We start from the raw sequence: 5243 nt of genomic DNA, 5'->3' as shown, positions 1-5243 counted from the left end.
ATTTTAAATCGATCCATCCCAACATGTTCTGTTGAATCGGCTGAAGGATCATAGCGACATAAACTACGTCGTACCGACAGAAATGGTAAAGTCGAAAAAGGGTGAAAAATAAACCGAACAGCGTACTGAAGAACTTGGTGGTACAGAGTCACAGACTCTGGATCTGGTGTTATTGAAATTCCGGCAGTATCGAGATAGCCCGACCACTGTCCGCGGACCACTGTCTGATGCTCAGGACAAAGCTTTGTTATCTTTTTTGTAGTAGAATGTAGGATCCCAATTCCCATCGAGGACTGATTGTCCATTGCTAGTTGGTTAAGCTCACTTATAGCCGTGCTGGTGCTTTTAGATTTGACTTTGATGTTGCTCATTGTTGCTCATTGTTGCATCATGTATCAGAGCCATCAGGCTATTGCTGAAGTGCCACGTAGGTGATTGCCGGGAAGGTTTGGAGAATGGAGCTATGATCTGATCATCAGTCTGTCCTTTGTTTGCTTGTTGGTTGCTTGTTGTTTGCTTGTTGTTTGCTTGTTGTTTGCTTGTTGTTTGCTTGTTGTTTGCTTGCTGTTTGCTTGTTGTTTGTTGTTTGCTTTTTGTTTGCTTTTTGTTTGCTTGTTGTTTGCTTGTCGTTTGTTTGTTGTTTGCTTGCTGTTTGCTTGTTGTTTGCTTGTCGTTTGTTTTTTGTTTGCTTGTTGTATAGCATTATTATTAGAAATGCTATACTCGGTGGGACTGCGACAAACAGATGTGTTCTTTATACTTTACTTTAGAGCAGACCATTTTTGTATCTACTGTTAATATAACACACATAACCCCGGCATGCGCAGGGATTATATTTCAATTTTTCCCGCGACGCGCGGGAAAAATTTATAATAATTTCGAGTGCGAAGCACGAGGGATTATTATGAAAATAACCCCGACGTGCTTTAGCACGAGGGGTTATTTTAATATAACTTAAGCGTGCCGGTGTTATGTGTTATAAACCCCTCCGGGTTAGTGCTAGGACAAACAAATTTCATAATTCTAGCTATATGAGATCAGTATGGAAAATATGAAATGGAATTGGGGGGTATATTATACTACCAAATAAATACAACTAAGGTACTATGACATTTGAAATTGGCGTTATATCTAAACATTATTCCTCAGTCAGAACATTGAATGAATATCGATAAGGGGCGTCGAGTTAAGCCTGGCAAGCGATAAAAGGTGGATCTAATAATGATATCGTGTCATGAAGTTCATCAAAGTAGACAACTATAATACATGGCTTATATCAAACAGGACAATTGCTACGACAAAATTAACCGGACAAATGTAACTGTCGAGACAAGTTCTGGAACTGGTCCAAGTAATGTAATTGTAAGAGTTTAAGTAATGTACGCAGTGTGCTGGAGTTTTGCCAGCGCCTGCAGTAAGACCGATACGTAGATCAACTTCAAGTGTATTTATAGTTCTTACGTTAAGCCATATAGGTCACGTGACATTTTTTACCAATGCGCGTCGTAGTAGTTAGTCACGTGATATACGTCATCAAAACAAGTGACAGTGCGCGGTTGAAATTCTCGTGGAATATCAAAACAAAACAAATCTTGTTGAGCCAAATTAGCGGGGCGGGATTATAGAAGCAGTGCCGGGGTTATTTATTCAGCGGGAAAAAACTAACAGCGGGAGCCGGGATTATCAAAATCTATTTAGCGGGAGCCGGGATTATCAGAATCTTATTCTAACCCGGAGGGGTTTATAAAAATAATCAACTAGCGGATTGATTGCTGTATCTGTGATAACATTATGTTTAATTTTAACAAATAAGACAGATACGTAAATGCAAATGCTAAAAGCATCAAATACAGGAAAATTGTTACAGTTTAGAAGAATAGTATAGTGTAATAATACGGAATCGTTTTAAACACATTTTAAGATTGTACGCTATGATTACAGAAATCAACTTATTGTGCCCATTGATTAAGATAACAATGAATAATTGTCTCTATCTAATAAAGGTCTCTATAATTATTGTCTCTATATCACGTGATCCTTGTACCGTCCACCATCAGGTATCACGAGATCACATAGCCATGTGTCTACGCGTACTGCGGTCGCGCGCTACTGCAAGTTAGAGCAAGTATCACGTGATCACGGCATCATTAGACTGAGCACCCTTAGCTATTACTCTACATCGCAAAGACGGCAACTTTTACGGCAATTCTTTACCATATCTTCTTCGTATGTTCCTAGGCAGTCTCCATTATAAATGTCCACCATAATTTTACAAATTCCTGGAATGCCGGCATCAACACATGGTGGTAGTGCCAGTGGTGATTGAGCTGAAAAGTTGTAATATTAAATACGCGTTATTGAAAGATTAATTAATGATTAAATAAGTGCATCTCCCACCTGTTATAGTGGGGCTCAATGGGTTATCTAAATTTCTTATAAACTCCAGTTTCACATTAAATACATCCATAACACTCCTATTCCCTATCAAAACGATACACTAAATTGGGTTACATTTTAATTGGGTATTTTTTTAAATGTTTGGTGTAAACATACCAATGTAATGTCGATATTATGTATTAGTTATAAGTCGATGAAAATTTGGTATTCACAAATTAAATCAGATTAAAATAAACCACCATTTTGCTTACCATGAAATCCAGCCACGAGTAGAAATACTACCACAATCTTCATCATCATCATCATAGCGCCTTGATATCTGTATTGCGATCGTTATATTGATTTCATGAGCATGAAAGAAAGGTGGTATCGATATGATGATACAGATTATGGATACACCGGTTAAGAAATTGTTAACATAATCTAAAACATGAACAGTATTGCTCTATGAACTGTGGCCAGAAATGTTTGTTGATAAAACAATTAAACTATGGAGAACGACCTCAGTATCAATACAAATTATAAAAAATAACGAAAATTAAATAAAATTTAAGAAGGAGCGCACTCACTTGAGCTGAGAACACAAATATACCTTCTTACCTTTCGGCCCTCAAGGCCTGGCTATGCACGAACACCATTTTGCCTCATGATTGACCTCGCCCAACCCTTCAACACTGACGTGTAATTTTTGAGTTGGATATTGTGTATTGCTGGTGTAGAAAGTATAATGTTCATTGTTCACTGTAGGGCCTGTCGTGATATCATGGATCGCTTAGGTTCCACCATGAGGATCTGGTAGTCCTCATAATTCTGCGGCCTCTATGTATCGTCATCTCGCACAACTCCTTAAGAATCTTACGTTTTTGGCATGTGAAAATTTGCAGCCTCCCAGACATTGATTGCGGTTAACGAGGTGTCGTACGTCACCTCAAGATCATGTAATTACAGGGAGCTGACAGGCCAGAAGTCAGTTGATTGGGTCCAAGTGTTGTCAAATGGACCGGAGAACCAAAAGAGTAAGTAATAAATAGCCTTGGGAGGCTCCCAAGGATAAATGGGAGCTTGGTATTTATAATCACTACTGCACTCTCATGCGGCTTCTATATTAATACTTTAATATAGAAAGTGATACATGTGTCACATGCAACTATAAGTATAATACTTGGATCGGTTTCTCCTAAAAGTTTCTCTTTGCAAGGAAAAGTGAGAGATGAGACAACTAGCTTAACAGACGAGCACTTTAATAAGTAAGAGACCAATGCTTATATCTTTTCTCTTACACTCACATCACACGCAAATTCACATTCACAAGCATGGGAGCTCACCTGGTCCAACGAGCTTGGTATTTATGATCACTACTGCACTCTCATGCGGCTTCTATATTAATATAGAAAGTGATACATGTGTCACATGCAACTATAAGTAGAATACTTGGATCGGTTTCTCCTAACAGTTTCTCTTTGCAAGGAAAAGTGAGAGATGAGACAACTAGCTTAACAGACGAGCACTTTAATAAGTAAGAGACCAATGCTTATATCTTTTCTCTTACACTCACATCACACGCAAATTCACATTCACAAGCATGGGAGCTCACCTGGTCCAACGAGCTTGGTATTATATATATTTTGGTAAGAAAACTTTAAAACAGGACGCACAAAACATCAAATTTACACTCAACGGATCTAATCTTGAAATTGTTGACAGTTATTGTTACCTTGGATTTGAACTTCATCAATCGGGTCAAGTACAGATTGCTCAACAAAACCTTAAAACCAAAGCAATGCGTGCATTTTTGGCCTGAAAAGGGTTGTCATGCGTTCAAAGTTATCTTTTAAAGCGCTCCTTACACTTTTCGTCTCTCATCAAGCCCATTTTATTATATGGTGCTCCAATATGGACACCCACTAGTACGATCAATAAATCTCTTTGCAAAACGATTAACTCGACAGAAGCAACCGCTACTAACTCACTTAAAAATCAGCGCCTCTCTGCAAGAAAGAGTGCATATTTCATTCCTAAAATGGGCATTGGGAGTCCATCGTAAAGCATCAAATGTAGGTGTATGGGGAGAAACAGGAAGAATTCCTCTGATTTATCAATCAATTCGCTTAACACTAAGTTACTTCAAAAGGCTAATTACAAAATCAAAGTCGAATTCGTTTGTAACTGCAGCCGTAAAAGAAAAAAAATCACTAAACTTACCTTGGTATCGCTACATAAAACCACTCCTTGAACTAGATGAAACTGATCACTGTAAGTGATCACAAATTATTCAAAGACTCCCTTAAAAATCAGTCAAATTTTAGTCAAAGTCTCAAATAACGGAGTAGTTCGCTGTTTATTAGTCTCATGATTGAAATACTGATATCTGGATATTATCCGGTTGGAAGAGACAAGGACAAGTGAAACAAGGAAGTTAGGAGTAAGGGCAAATTTTCGGCGTCAACGCCATCTTCAGGCTAAAATTGTTATAAATGTTAGTATATAATAAATGCTTCTATACTAGTTAAAATGCTAAATTGAAATTACACACACTGAATACAGGTTACGTCAAATGGTATTATTAATTATACATTACATTGAAATAGTGATGTACACACGTTTTACACTCTGTCCAAGTACATAATATCTACTGAACATAAGGGTCGTGTGCTATTTGTTTAAATTTGTCTTTGAATATGTTGTAAAAGAAATCCCTTAAGCTTCTCGCACTCGTCTTTGTTATTGATACTAGGTTTAAATAAATTAATGTAGTAAGCTTCTGTCACTTTACGTTTAATGGTGCTATATAAGTTAATTTCTAAAATATCGAAGGAAATATCTGGTTCTAAGTTATTGTGAAACTC

The 5243-nt window shown here is 37.4% G+C and overlaps 1 long non-coding RNA gene across 1 annotated transcript; it reads right to left on the bottom strand.

The window, feature by feature from the left end:
* Positions 1-1822: 1822 nt before the first annotated feature.
* LOC134814134 (uncharacterized) lies at positions 1823-3442 on the bottom strand. Its single transcript, XR_010160102.1, has 2 exons — positions 2649-3442; positions 1823-2327 (listed from the first exon to the last, which is right to left on the bottom strand). It is a non-coding gene; the product is annotated as an uncharacterized LOC134814134 (long non-coding RNA).
* Positions 3443-5243: the final 1801 nt, after the last annotated feature.

The sequence above is a fragment of the Bolinopsis microptera genome, chromosome 4 (genome assembly GCF_026151205.1).
Source record: "Bolinopsis microptera isolate Bmic1 chromosome 4, MBARI_Bmic_1.0, whole genome shotgun sequence".
Classification (NCBI taxonomy): Eukaryota; Metazoa; Ctenophora; class Tentaculata; order Lobata; family Bolinopsidae; genus Bolinopsis; species Bolinopsis microptera.
Note: the sequence above shows the minus strand (reverse complement) of the source record. Positions and strands in the feature narration are given on the sequence as shown.